Below are 23,874 nucleotides of genomic sequence, written 5' to 3'. Positions count from 1 at the left end.
CCCCTCTGCCGCACGTCTCCCCTCCCATTGGTCGGGGGGCCACGTCCGTCAAACCTACGTCACTGGAGATGGGTACAGCAGGGTAGGTTGATCCCGTGCGCGTGCGCAGTGGCTCTCCCCGCCTCCCGGGCCGTCCGTCCGTTGCCACGAACTCAAAGTCGACGGAGCAGGTGAGGGGGATGAGGGGGAGGGATTAAAAATACACATTTTACCTCATGTTTCCTCACCAAACGTCGATCTGTCCCACTTTCAGCCCAAAAAAACATGTTGGGGGGGGGGCGACCCTCTCTTAAAGGGGAGGTGGCCATTTTATTTTGGCCCCCGTGGCAAAATGGATGATGCAACTTTAAAGATGCACGGGGTGGGGGGGGTCATCCTGTCGACTAAGGGTCCTCACTGGGAAGGGGTCCCACACAGACGGGAACCGCGCACCCCAGCCCATTTATATATCTTTGGCGGATTTGAGCCCCTTGCCGCGTGAATCGCACGAGCCCCGTATCCAGGCAGAAGTGCGATTGAGCTATGCTCTTTCACTGTCCTCCCCCCCACCCCCGGCCGCCACATTTTTTCCCCCAGTTTTTTTCTTTTTGGGGCCAAAAGGATCTTTTCGTTCAACTTGGCCGGGTCTGTAGAATCCCGCCGGTGAGGGAAGAGGCACTTCAGTCCCCGTCGGGTTGGACAACAGGGGAGGGGGGAGGAGGACGTGCAAAGTCCGCGCAAATCATCCCCCCCCCCCGGAGGGCGTGATTGAATCCCGTTCCCAACCTCACCCGGACCCACTGCCCACCCTCCCCTGTTCTATGATTCTATGCCTCTGCCCCTCTCAAAGACCATTTCCAGGTAAATCACATGGGCCTTGTATCCAGACCCACTCCCCCGTTCACCCTGTCCTATCCCGTAATCTAACCTGCACGGTAGCATTGTGGATAGCACAATCGCTTCACAGCTCCAGGGTCCCAGGTTCGATTCCCCGCTGGGTCACTGTCTGTGCGGAGTCTGCACATCCTCCCCGTGTGTGCGTGGGTTTCCTCCGGGTGCTCCGGTTTCCTCCCACAGTCACAAAGATGTGCAGGTTAGGTGGATTAGCCATGATAAATTGCCCTTAGTGTCCAAAATTGCCCTTAGTGTTGGGTGGGGTTACTAGGTTATGGGGATAGGGTGGAGATGTGGACCTTGGGTAGGCTGCTCTTTCCAAGAGCCGGTGCAGACTCGATGGGCCGAATGGCCTCCTGCACTGTAAATTCTATGAATCAAACATCCCCTCCATTGTTATGCTTTACTCTGTCCCTTCATTGGACCTTGCGCAAGGAGCAGACCATAACTACTCTCGCCTCCTGATGGCTTAGTTCCTTTACCTTCTTCAGCTGGTGGCTCCGAATCCCCAAACTGACTTTCACGAGGTTACCCTCGTGATTCCTCCTGGGAAAAGCTAGGTCAATTTTCCAGCCCTGTTTTAAATCTTCAAATCAATTTGGTCTCTTCAATCCGCGTCGAACACTCGCCACGTTCTGTGTGGCGAAGCAAGACCCACTGCTCGTTTCTCTCCCTCTCTCTCTCTCTCGTTCTCGCTCCCTGACTGACCACATCTGTGAGGGTCTTTGGCAAACCTGCAACCCAATCCTACGAGGGTGCTCTTTCAGAGGGCCGGTGCAGACTCGATGGGCCGAATGGCCTCCTTCAGCACTGTAGGGATTCTATGATTCTATGCCTCTTCCCCTCTCCAAGACCATTTCCAAGTAAATCACATGGGCCTTGTATCCAGGTAGAAATACTGATTAGCTGTCCTTTACATGCACCCCCCCAACTCCGTTCCATCTTGGAATTAAATAGACAGTTTAAGGTGTAACCATTCGCAAAACCTGACACTTTTAACAGCTCCCTGTGATATTTGGAGACCCAAAGGTCCACCGGCTCTGATGCTCTTACTGTTGTCTACCGGCGCAAGCATCTTGCATCCTCTCCCTCGTGGTACAATCCGGACCCCGCTTTAACCTTTGGCAAGAACGACCGCCCGAGCTCGGCACCAGGCCGGCATCAGAGCAAAAAAAATTTATTTAATTTTTTTAATTTAGATTACCCAATTATTTTTTCCAATTAAGGGGCAATTTAGCATGGCCAATCCACCTACTCTGCACATCTTTGGGGTTGTAGGGGCGAAACCCACGCAGACACGGGGAGAATGTGCAAACTCCACACGGACAGTGAACCAGAGCCGGGATCGAACCTGGGACCTCAGCGCCGTGAGGCGGTTGTGCTAACCACTAGGCCACCGTGCTGCCCTGTGACCCACTGTATTGACCCTGTATTGAAGAGACAGCCTCAGAACAGAATCATAGAATCCCGACAGGGCTGGAGGGGGCCATTTGGCCCTGCGAATCGACACCCACCCTCCGAAAGAGCACCCTACCCAGACCCACTCACCCGCTCACCCTGCCCTATCCCATAATCTAACCTGCACGTCCCTGGACCCTGCAGCAGCCGTATTGACTTTGGTTTGTAAGACCCTCATCCCCGCCTCTAAAAATGTCCCCCCCCCCCCCCCCCCCCCCCCCCCCCCGAGACCTCAGCAGGTCCATTTCGTCTCGGCTGCTCTCCAGTGTGTCAGGAAAACGCAGAAAGAGAGTGAGAAAGGATTAGCACAGGGAGAGAAAGAACGGAATGGCAGTGATGGAAGAGAGAACTCAAGAGAGGAAAAAAGCAACAAAGGCACCTTTGTTGTAGAAGCCACTGAATAACAATGGATGATTGATGTCCGACCCAACCAATTTCAGACGCCCCTCCTGCTAGGTAACACAGAGTAATGGAGGATGGCCCTTTTTTTTCTCCTCATCTGCACGGGACAGCTCAATGCATGACGGGATCCAGGGAAAGGGATCTTGTTATTGCCAGTTGTACTGGATGCATTAGCCTTTGGAGTTTGACCCATTGTTATGGGAGCGGCATTTTCAGAACCCCAAATGTATCAGGAAATTCAACCAACCTCTCCCTTTAATGGATTGTTGCTTTCGAAGCACACGGCTTGGTTTCCAGATGTGGTATTACAATTATGGACACGTGGGTTTTTAAACACAATACAATGTTTATTCCATGAATTCAACTTAACCGTTTTAAATAAACATTGGATCCCGTTACTTCAAAGATAACCTAAAAAATAATACACTAAATAATCCCTCAAAATGTTCCTTCAAACCTCCAAAAGACTTAACAACTTTAAACAGAAACACTTCAGGTTAAAGACATTACTATTTTGAGTTTAAATCACCCAAATGATTCAGAGATAGTCTTTCATGGCAGCGATCACAGCAGATCCAGCTCACTGCAAACACAGACACACCCAAGCTCTTTTCCTCAAAACTGAAACCTAAATACCCAAAAAGCAGAAGTGAGCTCTGCTCAGCTCCCCCCACCCTCTGACATCACTACAGTAATATGAGCTGCTCCATTTCTTAAAGGTACATTGCTTAAACATCCATTTCTTAAAGGTACTCTCACATGACCCGTGGATGACAGTCTCCTCAGCCCGTTGCCAGGTAGCTGACATTCGCCTAATGCTGCTGAGAGATGCTGACAGGCACAAACCCACTGCCTAAATGAACGGGGGGACCTTTTGTGAAATGAGGCTCGTGACCGAACCAAACAAAAACAGGAGAGCGAGACTGGAGCGGAAACCGGAGCACCCGGAGGAAACGCATGCAGGCACGAGGGAGAACATGCAAACGCCACGAACCTGGCTCCCTGGCACTGTGAGGCAGCAATGCTAGCCACTGTGCCGCCCCTCACCTCAAAAGTCCTGCTGCTACCTTCCCTGCAGGGGTGAACCTAGACTAACGATGAGCAACCTGGGCCGGTGAGTGGGCCGCGTGAGTGGCCCTCCCTTCATCTCGGTGTGTCGCGAGATTGAAATCAGGCTCTGTTCACCAACCGAGGCGCCGTGAATAAGATTAAATACATTTAATACAGGCCGAATATTTCATAATGGGCTGTAGAAAATACTTTGACAAAGGGACTAGGGGCTTTTCACAGTAACTTCATTGAAGCCTACTCGTGACAATAAGCGATTTTCATTTCATTTCATCTGGACTCAAAACAAACTTACCTCTTTTCTCTCCCTACAGATGCTGCCAGACCTGCTGACATTTTCCAGAATTTTCACTTTTGGTTATGGAAAATACTTAATCAGTTACATATTAATAGAGCTACCACCAACTTCAAATGGTAAAAAACAAGATAAATATTCGTACTTTGGACGCATTCATTGAGTACTCCCTTGTCTTGTTACTCCTTCCAAATTGCATCATCTCACACTTTTCAGAGTTTAATTCCACTGATCCATCTGACCACCTCTCTTCATCTTCCTGCAACCTCAAACCTTCGCGGCACAACGACCAACTCCGACAAGAGGGGATCTAACCACCGGCCCCTTGACATTCAATGGCATTACCGTCACTGAATCCCCCGCAATCAACATCCTGAGGGTCACCATTGATCAGAAACTGACCTGGACTGCACTGCAGCACGGTAGCATTGTGGATAGCACAATCGCTTCACAGCTCCAGGGTCCCAGGTTCGATTCCCGGCTGGGTCACTGTCTGTGCGGAGTCTGCACGTCCTCCCCGTGTCTGCGTGGGTTTCCTCCGGGTGCTCCGGTTTCCTCCCACAGTCACAAAGATGTGCGGGTTAGGTGGATTGGCCGTGCTAAATTGCCCTTAGTGTCCAAAATTGCCCTTGGTGTTGGGTGGGGTTACTGGGTTATGGGGATAGGGTGGAGGTGTTGACCTCAGGTAGGGTGCTCTTTACAAGAGCTGGTGCAGACTCGATGGCCCGAATGGCCTCCTTCTGCACTGTAAATTCTATGATTCTATATAAATACTGTGGCTACCAGGGCAGATCAAAGGCTACGAAACCTACGGCGAGTAACTCGCCTCTGACCCCCCCCAAAGCCTGTCCAACATCTACAAGGCACAAGTCAGGAGTGTGAGGGACTCTCCACTCGCCTGGATGGGCGCGGCTCCCAACAACACTCAAGAAGCTCGACACCATCCAGGACAAAGTAGCCCCGCTTAATTGCTCCCCCCTTCCATAAACATTCAAACCCTCCACCACCGATGAACAGTGGCTGCCGTGTGCACCATCTACCAGATGCACTGCAGTAACTCACCAAGCTTCCTTAGACAGCACTTTCCAAAACCACTACCATCTAGAAGGACGAGGGCAGCAGATACCAGGGAACCCCATCACCTGGAGGTTCCCCTCCAAGTCACTCACCATCCTGACTCCGAGATTTACTAGGATGTTGCCTGGTATGGAGGGAAGGTCTTACGAGGAAAGGTTGTTTTCGTTAGAGAGGAGAAGGCTGAGAGGTGACTTAATAGAGACATATAAGATAGTCAGAGGGTTAGATAGGGTGGACAGTGAGAGTCTCTTTCCTCGGATGGTGATGACCAACACGAGGGGACATAGCTTTAAATTGAGGGGTGATAGATATAGGACAGATGTCAGAGGCAGTTTCTTTACTCAGAGAGTAGTAGAGGTGTGGAACGCCCTGCCTGCAACAGTAGTAGACTCGCCAACTTTAAGGGCATTTAAGTGGTCACTGGATAGACATATGGATGAAAATGGAAGAGTGTAGGTCAGATCGGCTTCAGATGGTTTCACAGGTCGGCGCAACATCGAGGGCCGAAGGGCCCGTACTGCGCTGTAATGTTCTATGTTCTTCACTGTCGCTGGGGCAACATCCTGGAACTCTCTTCCTAACAGCACAGTGGGTGTACCTACACCTCAAGGACTGCAGCGGGTTCAAGAAGGCTGCTCACCACCACCTTCCGAAGGGCAACTAGGGATGGACAATAAATGCTGGGCCTAACCAGCGACGCCCACATCCCGTAAAACGAGCAAACAAAAAACTATTAAACACCCGGGCAATCTTCGTGTCATCCACAAATATGCCTATCATCCCCTCCACATTCTCATTCTGTATGATTTACATACGTCACAAACAATGAGGGAGCCAGCACTGATCCCTGTGGTACGCCGCTGGACACCGGCCTTCAATCACACAAACAGCCTTCTTTCTTTTTCTTTATTAGTTTATGGGATGTGGGCGTTGTTGGCTCGGCCAGCATTTCTGGATTACTAGTCCAGTGATAATACCACTACGCCACTGCCTCCTCTCTCTACCGCCACCCTCTGTCTCCTACTGATAATCCTGATTCTTTTGCTGTCAGTTTGGCCTCAACAAAACTCGAGAGGGATTTGTAGGTATGGTATTATTTATTTTTAAACAACTTGCAAGGCTGACCCGCTCTATAGAGATTCAGGACACAGACAGTCTCCTGAAGGCCCAGAACCGAGTGAGGTTGAATACAAAGAGATCTCTGCACATATCATTCAAATGGCATCAAGTTTCACATACAAGATTCCCATAGGTCATCCTCTACACCTCCTGACCTGGCCACATATCCTGATTGGCTCACTTCGCATTCCTCAACCCTGGGCCTCTTGTTACCCAGCATCCTTTTCACCATCCTCTGCACGAGGCTCCCCTCCCCCCTTTCTGGCCATGCTTCGCTCAATTCCTTTGTTCTTTGGCTGTGAACTCACTACCATCAGACCGGCTCTATCATCTACATTATTCTAACTAATAATCCTATTTTATACGTATCACTTTCGTTTGTTCAATTCCTCACTACCTCTAAGCCAATTTTGGATCCAACTTGCCACGTTACCCCGGTTCCCATATGCCTTTACCTTCTTTATCAGGCTCCCATGCGGGGCCCTTGTCAAAGGCTTTGCTGAAATCCAGGTAAACTACATCGACCACAATACCCTCATCTACACACCCAATCAGCACCTCGGAAAGTGGTCGGTGTTATGAGCGAACTTCACTTGACCCCTTGCTTTGCGCGCGAATCACGTCGGTCACAGCGGTCGGGGAAAAAAAACCACGCCGGCGGAAATCAGCCGAATGTGGCGACAACGCATGTCAAGGGACCATCTCATGGGCCCCCCCCCCAGAGGCCCCCCCCCCCAACCCCCCACCCCAGACCACAGGTTGCCTACCGCTGATGTACCACTGAAACAACGAGAAAATACCATCTTATCCATTAACTCCAGACGCAAGATATTCTCATGCTGTACCTCAGTCTCCTTAAATGACCGCGTGCAAACAGCAGACACCCTGGGTAGCTGAATGCACACGATACGGAGCGCACATCGGGAAACTATGGGCGCGGAAATTATGGAATCGGAGCACCGCAGTGAAACTGCTGTTGTTCGGCAACCTGGGACGTTATCGGAGGCTTGTCCTCGCTCCACTCTCGGCTCCCGCCCCCTTCCCCGGCTGCTCTGCAGGGTCACCACCCCTCGCACAGCTCGCTAGACCCCGCAACCCACTCCCCCACCCCTCGCACAGCTCGCTAGACCCCGCAACCCACTCCCCCACCCCTCGCACAGCTCGCTAGACCCCGCAACCCACCCCCGCAACCCACTCCCCCACCCCTCGCACAGCTCGCTAGACCCCGCAACCCACTCCCCCACCCCTCGCACAGCTCGCTAGACCCCGCAACCCACTCCCCCACCCCCTCGCACAGCTCGCTAGACCCCGCAACCCACCCCCCCACCCCTCGCACAGCTCGCTAGACCCCGCAACCCACTCCCCCACCCCTCGCACAGCTCGCTAGACCTCGCAACCCACTCCCCCACCCCTCGCACAGCTCGCTAGACCCCGCAACCCACTCCCCCACCCCTCGCACAGCTCGCTAGACCCCGCAACCCACTCCCCCACCCCCTCGCACAGCTCGCTAGACCCCGCAACCCACTCCCCCACCCCTCGCACAGCCCGCTAGACCCCGCAACCCACTCCCCCACCCCTCGCACAGCTCGCTAGACCCCGCAACCGACTCCCCCACCCCTCGCACAGCTCGCTAGACCCCGCAACCCACTCCCCCACCCCTCGCAAGACCGCAACGCCCGCTCGCCCGCCCTGGGCCTTCCAGGTTGGATGAAAACACTGATCCGGCCTTGGCGGCGCCTCGGGCCAATCTCCTATTTCCGGAACGTTCCGGGTATTTAGGTGCTGCTTGACCCCCCAGACTGCGGCGGGGGCGCTGGGCGGGTGGAAACATGCCGTAAAATTCCGCACCTTGACTGGAGAGGGGTGGAGGGGGCAATCACTTGGACGTTCCACCGGGACGCAAAAACAGCCCATCCAGACCCACAGGCCATAGAATTATAGCATTTACCGTGCAGAAGGAGGCCATTCGGCCCATCGAGTCCGCACCAGCACTTGGACAGAGGACTCTAGTCAGGCCCACACCTCCACCCTATCCCTGTCACCCAACCGAACCTTTCGAACACTAAAGGGCAATTCTATCACGGCCAATCCACCTAACCTGCACATCTTTGGGCTGTGGGAGGAAACGGGAGCACCCGGAGGAAACCCACGCAGACGTAGAACATACAGTGCAGAAGGAGGCCATTCGGCCCATCGAGTCTGCACCGGCTCTTGGAAAGAGCACCCTACCCAAGGTTAACACCTCCACCCCATCCCCATAACCCAGTAACCCCCACCCAACACTAAGGGCAATTTTGGACACTAAGGGCAATTTATCACGGCCAATCCACCTAACCTGCACATCTTTGGGCTGTGGGAGGAAACGGGAGCACCCGGAGGAAACCCACGCAGCCATAGAACATACAGTGCAGAAGGAGGCCATTCGGCCCATCGAGTCTGTACCGACCCACGTAAGCCCTCTTTTCCACCCAGTAACCCCTCCTAACCTGTTTGGTCACTCAGGGCAATTTATCGCGGCCAATCTACCTAACCTGCACGTCTTTGGACTGTGGGAGGAAACCGGAGCACCCGGAGGAAACCCACGCTGACACGGGGGGGGGGGGGGAGCGTGCAGACTCCGCACAGACAGTGACCCAGCGGGGAATCGAACCTGGGACCCTGGCGCTATGAGGCCACAGTGCTAACCACTTGTGTTGCCCCAGACATGGGGAGAACATGCAAACTCCACACAGACGGTGACCCGAGTTCAGAATTGAACTCCCTAGCGCTGTGAGGCAGCAGTGCTAACCACTATGCTACTGTGCCACTGGTGTTTCTGCTCACATGACACTTCCCCCCCAACATCTCACCACATACTCCTTCTTTAACTTTTGGGGGTTTATCCAGTTTCCCACTTAAACGCACTGATTTGAGTCACTCCGGCCACTCCCGATTCCTGCTTCCTACCCACGGCCGGGACAGTATCCTGAATTGGGAGGCAGTGGAACCTCCAAAGGGAAGGTGAGTGCAAACTGGTTACAGTTTCAGACGATCCAGCAACCGACGCAGCCCAGCCCCAAGTAACCGGCTCTAAAAAGTAAGCAAACACCCAAATAGGGCGGCACAGTGGTTAGCTCAGCTGCCTCACGGCGCCAGCCACCCATGTTCAGTTCCGGCGTTGGGTGACTGCACGTTCTCCCCCCGTGTGTGTGTGGGTTTCCTCCGGGTGCTCCGGTTTCCTCCTACAGTCCAAAGATGTGCGGGTTAGGTGGATTGGCCGTGCTAAATTGTCCCTTAGTGCCCAAAGATGTGCAGGTTAGGTGGATTGGCCGCGCTAAATGGGGGCTGTTTAGCACACTGGGCTAAATCACTGGTTTTGAAAGCAGGCCAGCAGCACGGTTCGATTCCCGTAACAGCCTCCTCGAACAGGCGCCGGAATGTGGCGACTAGGGGCTTTTCACAATAATTTCATTGAAGCCTACTCGTGACAATAAGCATTTTTCATTTTTCAAATTGTCCCTTAGTGCCCAAAGATGTGCGGGTTAGGTGAATTGGCCGTGCTAAATTGTCCCTTAGGGCCCAAAAATGTGTGGATTAGGTGGATTGGCTGTGCTATATTGTCCCTTAGTGCACAAAGATGTGCAGGTTAGGTGGATTGGCCATGATAAATTGCCCCTTAGTGTCCAAAGATGTGCAGGTTAGGTGGATTGGTCGTGCTAAATTGTCCCTTGGTGTCCAAAGATGTGCAGGTTAGGTGAATTGGCCGTGCTAAATTGCCCCTTAGTGTCCAAAGATGTGCAGGTTAGGTGGCTTGGCCGTGATAAATTGCCCCTTAGTGTCCAAAAATGTGCAGGTTAGGTGGATTGGCCGTGCTAAATTGTCCCTTAGTGTCCAAAGATGTGCAGGTTAGGTGGATTGGCCGTGCTAAATTGTCCCTTAGTGTCCAAAGATGTACAGGTTAGGTGGATTGGCCGTGTTAAATTGCCCCATATGTCCAAAGATGTGCAGGTTAGGTGGATTGGCCGTGCTAAATTGCCCCTCAGTGTCCAAAGATGTGCAGGCTAGGTGGATTGGCCGTCCTCCGGGAGCGTGAAGCGAAACCTTAGAAGTTCAAGGATCCTGGATACTCGGTTCCATGTCACCAATATATGCTGCCGGAAACCAACTCAGTTTAACGGGCAGCACGATCCTCCTGCGATCTTATCATTTTGTTCAGTAGCTGATCTATTCTCTCTCTCTCTCTCTCTCTCTCTCTCTCTCTCTCTCTCTCTCTCGAGGCGCTGACTGATTCCTTGTTTATTTGAAGTAATTCAGTGCGATCATGGCGGACGTGCAGCTTAACTCCACGTACCCACTTTGCCCCTTGTCCCTCAATCCCCTTGGTTAACGAAAATCCATCAGTCTCAGATTTAAAATTAACAATCGCGCGAGCACCGATTGCTGTTTGCGGGACAAAGTTCCAGACCCCTCTTGCCCTTTGGGTATGTGAAAGTGTCTCCTCAGCTCACTTTTGAAAGGTCTGGGGCACGATTCTCCGACCCCCACGCCGGGTGGGAGAATCGCAGGAGTGCCGGGCGAATCACGCCACGCCGCCCTGGCACCCGCACGCGATTCCCCCCCCCCCCCCCCGCTCCCAAACGGCGTGTCGCGTTTTGCGATAGGCCACTCGGAGAATCGCCGCTCCGGTCGAGCGGCGATTCTCCGGCCCGGATGGGCCGAGCGCCCTGCCGAATCCGACCGGTTCACACCGGCGCCAACCACACCTGGTCGCTGCCGGCGTGAACATCGAGCGAACACTGCGTGTGGGGCCTGTGGGGGGCGGAGGGAGGATCGAGCACCAGGGGGTGCTCAGGCGGGGTCTGGCCCGCGATTGGTGCCCACCGATCGTCGGGCCGGCGTCTCTGAAAGACGCACTCTTTTCCCTCCGCCGCCCCGCAAGATCAATCCTCCATGCCTTGCGGGGCGGCGGAGGGGAAGACGGCAACCGCGCATGCGTGAGTGACGTCATTCAGGCGCCGCCGGCCGCGTCATTCAGGTGGCGCCGCTTTGACGCAAGCGCAAGGCCCGGCGCACGAGATTTACGCGCCGAAGCTCCTAGCCCCCCGGGGGGGGGGGGTGGAATAGGGGGCGAGGAGCGGCCTCCGATGCCGGAGTGAAACACTCCGGGTTTCATACCGGCGTCTGCACTTTGTCTCCCGTTGGGAGAATTTCGCCCCTGATTCTTAATCTTTTAGACTCTTACCCTTGCCCACCCCTCCCCAGCCTGTCCTAGACTCTTACCCCCCCCCCCCCCCCCCCCCACCCCCACTTCCAACCAGCAGTTTTTCCCCCTCTCAATCTAAACAAAAGAAATGAAAATGGCTTATTGGCTCAAGTCGGCTTCATATGAAGTTACTGTGAAAAGCCCCTAGTCGCCACATTCCGGCCCCTGTTCGGGGAGGCCGGTACGGGAATTGAACCGTGCTGCTGGCCTGCCTTGGTCTGTTTTCAAAGCCAGCTCTTTAGCCCAGTGTGCTAAACCAGCCCATCTGTTCCCCTTCCTATCTCGAAAACTTTGACCAAATCGCCACTGAACTTTCGAAAACCCGGTGAAAAAAATGACCCCACCTTGCGTAATCTCGCCTCTCAGTTTGACCTTCGGAGCCCAGATATTATTCCGGTAAACTTGCTCTCCGGTGTGTCCTCCCTCGGAAGTGGGGATGTGGTAGAATTATTTCCTGCCCAGAGGGCCGCGATTCTCTGGAATTCTCTTCCTCGAAAGACGGCGGAAGCAGAGTCTTTGAGCATCTGACGGTCGAATTTGGATGCTGAATACAGGGTTAAAGGCTGGATTCTTGGAAGTGTGGAGGAACAGAGGGATCTCGGGGTCCACGTACATAGATCCCTCAAAGTTGCCACCCAGGTTGATAGGATTGTTAAGGTGTAGTTTAAGAGCCGCAAGGTTTTGCTGCAGCTTTATAAAACCCTGGTTAGACCACACTTGGAATATTGTGTCCAGTTCTGGTCGCCTCATTATAGGAAGGATGTGGATGTTTTGGAGAGGGTACAGAGGAGATACAGAGGGGCTGGTTTAACACACTGGGCTAAATCGCTGGCTTTGAAAGCAGACCAAGGCAGGCCAGCAGCACGGTTCAATTCCCGTACCAGCCTCCCCGAACAGGCGCCGGAATGTGGCGACCAGGGGCCTTTTCACAGTAACTTCATTTTAAGCCAACTTGTGACAGTAAGCGATTTTCATTTCAGATTTCCCAGGATGCTGCCTGGACTGGGGGGGGGCACGTCTTATGAAGAAAGGTTGAGGGAGCTGGGGCTTTTCTCACTGGAGCGAAGAAGGCAGAGAGGTGACTTGATAGAGGTGTACAAGGTGATGAGAGGCTTGGATAGAGTGGATAGCCAGAGACTTTTCCCCTGGGCGGAAATGGCTGTCACGAGGGGACATAATTTTAAGGTGATTGGAGGAAGGTATAGGTCAGAGGTCGGTTCTTTACACAGAGAGTGGTGGGTGTGTGGAATGCACTGCCAGCAGAGGTGGTGGAGTCAGAGTCATTAGGGACATTGAAGCGACTCTTAGACAGGCACATGGACAGCAGTAAATTGAAGGGGTGCTGGTTAGGTTGATCTTAGATTAGGATAAATGGTTGGCACAACATCGTGGGCCGAAGGGCCTGTACTGTGCTGTACTGTTCTATGTTCTATCTTTAAGGCAGCGCTTGATAGGTTCTTGATAAGCAAGGGGGCGGGGGTGAAAGGTTACCGGGGGTCGGCAAGAATGTACAATCGGGTGGGCCACGATGTGCAGAGCAGGCGTCGATGGGCCGAGTGGCCTGCTCCTAACGCACCTGCTCACACGTTGGTACCTGGAGCTGCGCACTGCAACGCAACTCACTGGCGTCAACTTTCTCCACAGGCAGCAGAATCTCTCCGACCACCTCTGCCCAGGTTGCCATGTGGCCGGGGATGTCGCGACACGTTTTAGGCATTGCAGTTCCGCAAATAGCTTGTTCAAACCTACATTTCCCACGTGCGTGCACCCCCCCCCCCTCCCCCCCAACGCGGAACTGCGCGCTGAAACTGGCGCCACGCGCGGAGCTACATGGGGCAGAGGCTACGGGTTTTGCACTCCCGGTTTCAAAGGCCAGAAACCGGTACCAAGTACCATCGGCTGGGTGCGGGTGCGGGTGCCCGGTTCTCACGGTGTGGCCACCGTCATCCTTTTCGACAAGGAGTGGACGAGCCAGGAGATTAGGTCATGTCCAGGGTCCGATTGTGGTTCGAAGGAGCCACAATATTTAACCTAGAGGTAAAGGAAGGAGCGTGCCTTTTGTAGAATCGTAGAATCCCTGCAGTGCAGAAGGAGGCCATTCGGCCCACTGAGTCTGCACTGATCCTCCGAAAGAGCACCCCACCCTTGTCCCCCCCCCCCCCCCCCCCCCGTCTACCCTGCCCTATTCCCGTGACCTAACCTGCACGTCCCCGGACACTGAGGGGCGACTTTAGCACCGCCAATCCCCCCTAACCTGCACATCTTTGGACTGTCGGGAGGGTGCCAGAGCACCCGGAGGAAACCCACGCAGACACCGGGGTGGGGGGGGGGGGGGGGGGGGGAGAACGTACAAACTCTGCACAGTCACCCGAGGCTGGAATCGAACCCGGGTCCCCCCGGCGCCGTGAGGCGGCAGTGCTAACCACTGTGCCGCGGGGCTGCTGAGGTGTCAGCGCTGGCCCACTCCCTCTCCGCTGAGTCAGTAGGTCATGGCTTTCAGACCCATCCCAGAGACCATATCGCGCGTGATACAGGCTGAACCGCTTCGTTGGATGCCGCTGGCCTCTAATCCGAAGAACAGAGACTGTGCTCACCAGCGTCCTGGCCAACAGTCACCCCTCAAATATTATCAGTATTAACCTGCCACACTGCTACGTGTGGGGCCCTTGCCCATATTGGGCAGCCAGGTTCCCCGCGTCACAACAGTGAAGAACCAAATGGGCTGTAAAGTGACTTTTGAACAGAAGCAGAAAACGCTGGACAATCTCAACAGGTCTGGCAGCATCTGTGGACAGGGGCGGGAGCTCAGCTTCTGGGTCTGGATGCCTCTTTGTCAAAGCTGATTTTGGACCTGCGTTGGGATGCCAAAGGGCTAAATTTGTGCTAAATTTGTGGCTAAATCACAGCTCCCGGGTCCCGAGGGGCTGGTTTAGCACACTGGGCTAAATTGCTGGCTTTTAAAGCAGGCCAGCAGCACGGTTCAATTCCCGTACCAGCCTCCCCGGGACAGGCGCCGGAATGTGGCGACTAGGGGCTTTTCACATAACTTCATTCAAGCCCACTCGTGATTTTCAAACAATAAGTGATTTTCATTTTTCATTTCAGTTCCAACCTCGGCTGACTGTCTGTGCGGAGTCTGCACCTCCTCCCCGTGTGTGTGCGTGGGTTTCCTCCGGGTGCTCCGGTTTCCTCCCACAGTCCAAAGATGTGCAGGTTAGGTGGATCGGCCGTGCTAAATTGTCCCTTACTGTCCAAAAGGTGTGGTGGGGTTACTGGGATAGGGTGGAGGCGGGTGTTTAAGCAGGGTGCTCTTTCTAAGGGCCGGAGCAGACTCGAAGGGCTGAATGGCCTCCTTCTACACTGTAAAGTCTATGATTCTCACTTCCAATGGTCGACACCCATCGGGGATTCTCACCCGGTTCCTCCTCTGTCTCCTCGCGGGCCAGTGTTAGCTTGTTCACATCTGCTGCACTGACCAGCTGAGTTTGGGCCCTCTTGCGGTTCTGTCTCCAACTGATGCCCTACGGCGCCGGAACGGAGCGATTCCGGAGCGGGGCCTCACGGTAGCATGGTGGTTAGCATCAATGCTTCACAGCTCCAGGGTCCCAGGTTCGATTCCCGGCTGAGTCACTGTCTGTGTGGAGTCTGCACGTCCTCCCTGTGTGTGCGTGGGTTTCCTCCGGGTGCTCCGGTTTCCTCCCACAGTCCAAAGATGTGCGGGTTAGGTGGATTGGCCATGCTAAATTGCCCGTAGTGTAAGATTAACGGGGGGATTGTTGGGTTACGGGTATACGGGTTACGTGGGTTTAAAGTAGGGTGATCATTGCTCGGCACAACATCGAGGGCCGAAGGGCCTGTCTGTGCTGTACTGTTCTATGTTCTACTGTGAAGAACCTGGCGTTTTGAGGGGAGAAAATCCTGCATTTTCCTCTTTTTTTTTTGTGAAGGTCCCTTTAAGCCCAGAGTGAAACCCAAGTTTTCGGAAATAGATTCATCACCCGAATTGGCAACTTGGCATCTTTGCAACGCGCCCACCTTGCGGTGGAAACCATGGTTGGCTGAAGCAGAGGCAAACAGCCAAATCATTTGGGATTTTGAGTTCGGAGCGGGTGCTCGGCTGGCAACGAGGCGGTTGGAGGAAACAAAAGGCATTGACGTCGCATCTCTGGGTGGCAGAGGAAACAATCTTCCTGCGGAGGGCGGCTGTCTCAGAACCAACCAGGCAGTTCAACGGGGTCCAGTCAAGCTTCTGGACAAAGGGAGTCTCTGGAGATGTGCGCGTCGGGACTGAGTTTCATCAGGGCGTCCCTCTGGTGGAGTGGAGCAGCTGGTGGGGGCCCTTGGACTTTTCCACCCAGTGTGTCGAGTGGTGAAATTATACCGGGGAGATGAGCGAGTCTCTGAACCTGCCCTTGATGCCCCCTATCTTCCAGTGTTGCTCTGGGTCGAAACTGGAATGTAATTTTTTGTTTCAAGTGTCACGTTTGCCTGTAAATCGATGCTTGAATGACGTTGATTTTGGTTTGTTTGCTACAGTAAAGGTGCAATTGTGTCAAATGGGGTTTCTTGCATCAAACACTGCATGGTCCAGAAGACTTGACTGAGTAGCAGCAGCAGAGGGCAGCAGAGACCTAACCATCGGCCGGGACTGCAACCCAACCCCCGCGTGCAGCAAGGAAGCTACGAATAGATGTTGCCGAGCTCAGGAAGCAGCCTTTCATTATTCAGTCAGCTCACGTGCGTATCAGTGGCAGCTCCTGTCTACGTACGCAGCAGGCAAAAGAGACTGGCTTACTCCCATCTGGCACCGTACATGGGCGGGATTCTCCGCCGGCCGAAGCCGGAATCGGGAAACGCGATTGGGCGGAGAGTCGGTCCCGGCCCCGAAATCACGGCGGGCGCCGCCGATTGCACGCCAAATCGCAATTCTCCGCCGCCTCAACAGCGGCGTCAATGTGTCCCAGAACACACCTACTGTAAAAAAAAATGTTAAAATCAGTCGGCTTCAATGAAGTTACTGTGAAAAGCCCCTAGTCGCCACGTTCCGGCGCCTGTCCGGGGAGGCTGGTACGGGAATCGAACCGTGCTGCTGGCCTGCTTTAAAAGCCAGCGATTTAGCCCCGTGCTAAACCAGCCCCTGTGAACGTCCTTGTCACGTCATTAGTGGGCCTGACCCGGAATTCTCCGAGGTCTCCGCCGGCAATGGGCAGACTTCCCGACAGCGAGGTTCACCTGTGCTTTTCAAAGTCGTGAAACTGGAGCCGTGGCTGCTGAGAGGGAGAGAGAGGGGCTACGGAAAGTGCCCGGCATCGCATGAGTGTGCTGACAGCTGTGCCGCTGACCCGGGGGGGGGGCGTCTGCCAGGGCCGGGGGGGGGGGAGGGGGGGTGGCCAGGAGGTGGGCTGAGTGGGCGGGAACGGAACACCGTTGTTGCAGCCGGCAAGGCAGCCATTCAGCTGCGCACTCCCCTGACTGCCCGCTCTGAACCTAGGGCCACGGGTCGTATGGATGCCCCCCCCCCCCCCCCGGTCTGGCCATAGCCGACCCATCAGCGGGATGGGCAGGGGGGGGGGGGGGGAGAGTGTGCGGCCGCAGCCTGTCGGTTTCCTGAGTGTCAATCCGAAATCCGGCATCCTTTCTCATTGAAATCGATTGTGTTCTCCGTGGCGCACCCGGTGCTAGCCCCCTTAACAGACGCTGAATCGGTCCTGGTGCGCCGCCACTTTTGCTGTTGTGGAAGCCCACAAATCAGCCCCGGCTTCAACACTTAGTCTCAGGAACGGGGAACCAGGCCGCTCATGTGTGTGTGTGTGTGTGTGTCTTTGTCTCTCAATGTCAGCTCTTGTTCAGGTTCATTACACAGCAGGTGAGAGAATGATTCACTCCCATCTGGTACCGTTCTTCCTGTGTGTATGTTGGTGAGAGAGTTTGTGAGTGTGTGTATGTTTCTGTATGGTGTGGGCGGGGGCGCGTATGGGGAGGTGTGTGTGTATGGGGAGGTGCGTGTGTGGGGGAGGTGCGTGTGTGTGAGGGGTGGGTGTGTGTGTGGGGGGGTGCGTATGTGTGTGTGTGGGGGGGGTGCGTGTGTGTGTGGGGGGTGCGTATGTGTGTGGGGGTGCATATGTGTGTGGGGTGCGTATGTGTGTGGGGGGTGCGTATGTGTGTGGGGGGTGCGTATGTGTGTGTGGGGGGTGCGTATGTGTGTGGGGGGTGCATATGTGTGTGGGGGGTGCATATGTGTGTGTGTGGGGGGTGCGTATGTGTGTGGGGGGTACGTATGTGTGTGTGTGTGGGGGGGTGCGTATGTGTGTGTGGGGGGTGCATATGTGTGTGGGGGGTGCATATGTGTGTGTGTGGGGTGCGTATGTGTGTGGGGGGTGCGTATGTGTGTGTGGGGGGTGCGTATGTGTGTGTGGGGGGTGCGTATGTGTGGGGGGTGCGTATGTGTGTGGGGGGTGCGTATGTGTGTGTGTGGGGGGTGCGTATGTGTGTGGGGGGTGCGTATGTGTGTGTGTGGGGGGTGCGTATGTGTGTGTAGGGGGGTGCGTGTGTGTGGGGTGTGCTTATATGTGTGTGTGTGGGGGGTACGTATACGCGTGTGTTTCTGTGTGGAGTGTGTGTCTCAGTGTCTGCTCCTGGACAGGAACAACACGTAGGGAATGTCTGTGTGTGTGCTAATACGTGCAGCTGGACCGATGCCAGCTTTAGTTATCTAATTAGAGCTAATGGATGCAATCTGTGCAAGTCTTGCCCAACCCGCCACAGCCCCCTTTGGGCATGCCTGGCAGGATCTTTAATCTGGGACATGCATGCAAGGCAGACAGGGGCGGGCAATGGAGCAGTGGGTGGAAAAGAGCTGCTACTCTCTCGATAAAACCTAATTCCATCCGAGACGTCAATCATTCCCCTTTTCCCCGTTGGTGTCCCGCACTGTGACCATCAGCTTCTCAATCCCTCCTAGCCCCTCAAACGATAACTGGTACAGAGTCAAAGGAGACAGCCGGCAGATCCCCAGCTGCTCAGATTAACCAAGATAATACTTGAGTTAAAATGTTTAACATATGAGAACAGGTTATACAGGCTAGGCTGGTATTCCCTGAAGGATAGCAGATTAAGCAGTGATCTAATCTAGGATGATTAAAGGATTTTCAAAAAAATGTATTTACGGGATGTGAACGTCACTGGTTCGGCCCAGCATTTATTGGCATGCCTAGTTGCCCCCTCGGGAAGGTGGTGGGGGAGCCGCCATCTTGAACCCGCCGCAGTCCCCGTGTGGTGTAGGTACACCCACCGTGCTGTTAGGGAGGGACTTTGATCACAGCCACAGTGAAGGAACGGCCGATATATTTCCCAGTCGGGACGGCGAGCGGCTCGGAGGGGGGGGGGGACTCGCAGGTGGTGGTGTTCCCCGTGCGTCTGCTGGTGAGGGATGGGTTAATTCTGTCCACTGTTAGTATACCGGGCAGCCTTCCAGGGCCAGGGCGTTGACTGGGACATAAAGCAACGTGTTCAGACTCGTGCTTTCTCATACATCATGCCGACTTTACCAGCCGCTTATCTCTCCCGGACCTGTTTGCTGCACTGTACAAATACGAGGCCCTTTTTGCTCGTTTGTTGGACTTCACCTCTGACCTGAGTCGCGACAGGTGCCGAATCTCGAAGCCGCCGGCAACGCCGGCGTCCCCGTCGAGCTGATGGGCGAGAGATTCTTGTGAATCTCATATTATTAGAACATAGACATAGACCAGTACGGCACAGAACAGGCCCTTCAGCCCTCGATGTTGTGCCGAGCAATGATCACCCTACTCAAACCCACGTATCCACCCTATACCCGTAACCCAACAACCCCCCCCCCCTCCCCCCAACCTTACTTTTTTAGGACACTACGGGCAATTTAGCATGGCCAATCCACCTAACCCGCACATCTTTGGACTGTGGGAGGAAACCGGAGCACCCGGAGGAAACCCACGCACACACGGGGAGGACGTGCAGACTCCGCACAGACAGTGACCCAGCCGGGAACCGAACCTGGGACCCTGGAGCTGTGAAGCATTTATGCTAACCACCATGCTACCCTGCTGCCCCGAAACTGGGCTCGTCCGGGATTTGAACCCGGGACCTCTCGCATTTTACCGTAAATGAAAGGCCCTAAGCGAAAATCATACCCCTAGACCAACAAGCCGACTTTATTGATTCTTATCAATAAAGTAGAGTAGACAAACTTCTGTCATTGCTCTCTTAATTACATCGTGCCCAAATCGCAAAGAACCCTTTGAGTAATCCAAGACACGTAGTAGCTGAGGGCTGCGATGACCTTCACGGCTAACCGAGCGTGGGTGTCCTCCACAGGGCGCCATGTCCGCGAGGATGTGGCACGGGTGCTGCACTGTCTCTCTGCTGGAATGACCCAACGACCCCTGTCCACCTTGGGCCGTCGCTGGCCTCCCCTTCTGGCTCCATCCTCTGCCTGATGGGCGGCCGGGTCTTCATTGTGTGCGGTGGCCCCCTACATCTGGGGTGCCGTCTCTAGCCTGCGTCGTCGTTGCTGCCTTCTGCGGCGCCTCGGCTGCCGCGAGCAACGCGGGGGCAGACTCCGCAGGATCCACACCAGCAAACATAGTTCCATCTGGCAGGAATTAGCGAAGGTGGGAGACCCACAATCCATGAGGGCTTCCATCCCAGGACCCTCTATGGTGCCGAATACCGGTACATTGTTCAGTCATCAGAGGTTGCAGGACATGCAATGCACTCACTAATCATCTTCTGAGACATGGCACCTGTACCTTCGAGGAGGCACTTGAGAGTTGAGGATATTTTGTTTTTTAAATGGTCAACAGTGTAGGAGTGTTTTCAAGGACTGAGTGGTGAGCTTACTTTTACCTGGGGTTCCTCCCTCTTAGTTATAGCTCAGCCAAACAAAAAAGACCTGCACGGACACATCATCTCTGGTCAAGGCGGCTTTATTTTCCAAGCTTGGTCAACGTACGAGGGAGCGTGATTTGGATAAATGCCAAAACCTCTCTGCTTTACACTATTTCACATGTGCAACTGTTACACAATTTTCCAAAAATCCCACCCTACATAGAACATAGAACAGTACAGCACAGAACAGGCCCTTCGGCCCTCGATGTTGTGCCGAGCAATGATCACCCCACTTAAACCCACGTAACCCGTATCCCCGTAACCCAACAATCCCCCCATTAACCTTACACTACGGGCAATTTAGCATGGCCAATCCACCTAACCCGCACATCTTTGGACTGTGGGAGGAAACCGGAGCACCCGGAGGAAACCCACGCGCACACGGGGAGGACGTGCAGACTCCACACAGACAGTGACCCAGCCGGGAATCGAACCTGGGACCCTGGAGCTGTGAAGCATTGATGCTAACCACCATGCTACCGTGAGGCCCCTAGTTGGAATCGATCCAATCCTTGGAGCTGTCAATTTTACCTTGACCAATGAAGTTAACTTTAGGCAACATGGTGACTGATCAACTCATGATTTAACCCCATCCTGCCATCTTGTATTCCAGTACCCTTGTATCCGCTGTTCTCTCTCTTCTCTCCGATTCCCCTGTTGCTGATCTCAGCCAGTTCCTGCCTATCTCACTGTTTGTCTGGGTGCAGGATGTTGAAGCTGGTTCCTCTTTACACCATGGATTGCCTGAGACAGGATGTTGGGGCCACTGATAAGAACTCTTTACTGAGCTGACTGTGTTATTGCTGACCACACTAATTCTGCTATCGTGAGAATTCGGTCAAGTTAGCTCAAATCCCATCATGCATTGCGGCCACTGCTTTCAGCAAGAGTTTAAATACTTGTTACTGCTATGTTCTAAGAATACATGTTGAGACTGCTTCCGATGGCGGCCATGGTCGCACATTTGATAGCTCCCGCCTGTAATGGAATTTTGGACCCTTTTCCCCCTGTTTTCTTTTGGATTTTATGGGCTAAATCGGTGAAGAGTGAGACAGTGAGGAGAAATCCCCCTCCGGTGTATGGAGAATTGGACCAGAAGTGGACGCGTGAGATGACAAAGTCCGATAAGGGAGACGTAAGCAGAGCTAGTAACACGGGACAGCACGGCGAGGGCAAGGGGCACAGGGCACAGTGGTCGACGGAGCAGCTGGTGAAGTTTTACGGGGATTGCTTCGCCAAGCTGAAGAAGGACACGCTGGACCCGATTAAGGCTTCGGTTGATCCAAGTGGTTCAGAGTCAGGAAACCCACGGGAGAGCGATCCAGGAGGTCGAGCAAAAGTTGTCCAAGCACAAGGAGTTTATAACCGTGCTGGAAAGCAAGGTGGGGATGCTGAAAGACCGCCGGAATAGAATTCAGGAGAAGCTGGAGGACCTGGAGAATAGGTCCAGGAGGCAGAATCTCGGAATAGTCGGCCTCCCTAAAGGCAGTGAGGGATCGGATGCGAGGGCCGACGTGACGGACACGTTGGAGAAGTTGATGGGGGCTGGGGCGTTCCCTCGACCCCTGGAATTGGACAGAGCGCCCAGAGCCGTCGCAAGGAAGGCCAGAGCGAACGAACCGCCGAGGGCCATGGTGGTACGTACCGTTTCATTGACAAGGAACACGTTTTGCGGTGGGCCAAGAAAGAACGGAGCAGCAAGCGGGAGAACTGTGAGTTGCGCATTTATCGGGACCTGGGCGCGGATTTGGCCAAGAGGCGAGCTGGGTTCAATCGGGCACAAACGACCCTCTTTAAGAAGCGGGTGAAGTTCGGGATGCTGTACGCAGCCCACCTCTGGGTCCCACATGAGGAACGGGACTTCTACTTTGAAATGCCAGACCAAGTATGGTTGTTTATCAAAGAAATGAAGTTGGAGGCGAATTAAAAGACACTTAGCCTTGGAGAAGCACTGTGGCAGCGATTTGCGGTGCTGGATTGTAAAAAATTAAGTAGCTCTATGTGAAATAATGGGCTGTGTGGATGGTTAAAGGCTGATCTGTTGCAGGGACCTTGTTGGGGGGGGGGATGGGCTTTGAATTTAGTTCTGCTTTTTGGGTGACTATTTTTCTAAACTGATTGTTTCTTCACTGTTTTTGTTCCTGTTGTTTGTTCACTGGGGAATATGATGCTTTTGAAATGTTTATTCATGAGGGGGGGGGGGGGGTGGTGATAGGAGAGTACAATAGGGAGACAGACTGCTTGGTGCCAGGGGCGGGAGCTATCGAGTCAGCATGGGTCAGCTGACTCTCGGAAGCGCAGTGGGGGGTGAGCAGGTGTTAAGCTGGAGCTTGAGTTGGGGGGATTGGGTTTTTAGTGTTGTTGCTCGGGGGGGGGTGGGGGTGGGGGGAGAGGGAGGGGGGAGCTGCTTTGCTGACAGGCGAGGAACTGTTACTAGGGGATAAATGGGAGGTCGGGAACGGTGACAACCCGAGTGGGGACTCGAGGAAGCGGAGGGGGCGGGCTCGAGTCTGGCCTAAAAAGGGTGATGGCTTGTCGGCAGGGGCGTGGGGTTGGAAGCCCCCCCTGCCCAGGCTGATCACATGGAACGTGAGAGGACTGAATGGGCCGGTCAAGAGGGCTCGCGTGGTCGCACATTTGAGGGAACTGAAGGCGGACATGGCAATGCTACAAGAGACGCACCTAAAGGTTACAGACAAGACGAGATTGAGGAAGGGGTGGGTTAGCCAAGTGTTCCACTCAAGACTGGACTCAAAGACCTGGGGGGTAGCGATCTCGATCAGCAAACAAGTGGCATTACGGGCAGCACGGTAGCATGGTGGTTAGCTTCACAGCTCCAGGGTCCCAGGTTCGATTCCCGGCTGGGTCACTGTCTGTGCGGAGTCTGCACGTCCTCCCCGTGTGTGCGTGGGTTTCCTCCGGGTGCTCCAGTTTCCTCCCACAGTCCAAAGATGTGCGGGTTAGGTGGATTGGCCATGCTAAATTGCCCGTAGTGTCCTAAAAAAGGTAAAGTTAAAGGGGGGTTGGGTTACGGGTATAGGGTGGATATGTGGGTTTGAGTAGGGTGATCATTGCTCGGCACAACATCGAGGGCCGAAGGGCCTGTTCTGTGCTGTACTGTTCTATATGTTCTAAGGCAGGGAGAATCGTGTCAGACAAGGGGGGGTAGGTACATAATGGTGAGCGGGAAGCTGTAGGTTGTGCGAGTGGTACTTGCGAACATATATGCTCCGAATTGGGATGACGTGGAATTTATGAGGCGGGTGTTAGGTAAGATCCCAGACTTAGACTCACATAACCTGATCATGCGAGGAGACTTCAACACAGTCATTGATCCGGAATTGGACCGGTCAAAATCCAGGACAGGGAGGAGGCGGGCTGCGGCAAAGAAATTGAAGGGTTTTATGGAACAGATGGG

The 23,874-nt window shown here is 54.2% G+C and overlaps 1 long non-coding RNA gene and 1 other non-coding gene across 2 annotated transcripts; one reads left to right on the top strand and one right to left on the bottom strand.

Annotated features, from left to right (window-relative positions):
- The first annotated feature begins 64 nt into the window (after positions 1 to 64).
- On the top strand, positions 65 to 4,262 carry LOC119959028. The gene is made up of 3 exons (XR_005459136.1): positions 65 to 170; positions 3,483 to 3,847; positions 4,116 to 4,262. It is a non-coding gene; the product is annotated as an uncharacterized LOC119959028 (long non-coding RNA).
- Positions 4,263 to 19,625: 15,363 nt separating this feature from the next.
- On the bottom strand, positions 19,626 to 19,716 carry trnap-agg. The gene is given in 2 exon segments: positions 19,626 to 19,661; positions 19,681 to 19,716. It is a non-coding gene; the product is annotated as a tRNA-Pro (tRNA).
- Between the last annotated feature and the right edge of the window lie 4,158 nt (positions 19,717 to 23,874).

Source organism: Scyliorhinus canicula, chromosome 31 (genome assembly GCF_902713615.1).
Source record: "Scyliorhinus canicula chromosome 31, sScyCan1.1, whole genome shotgun sequence".
NCBI classification, from domain to species: Eukaryota; Metazoa; Chordata; class Chondrichthyes; order Carcharhiniformes; family Scyliorhinidae; genus Scyliorhinus; species Scyliorhinus canicula.
This window is presented reverse-complemented; position numbering and strand designations above follow the sequence as displayed.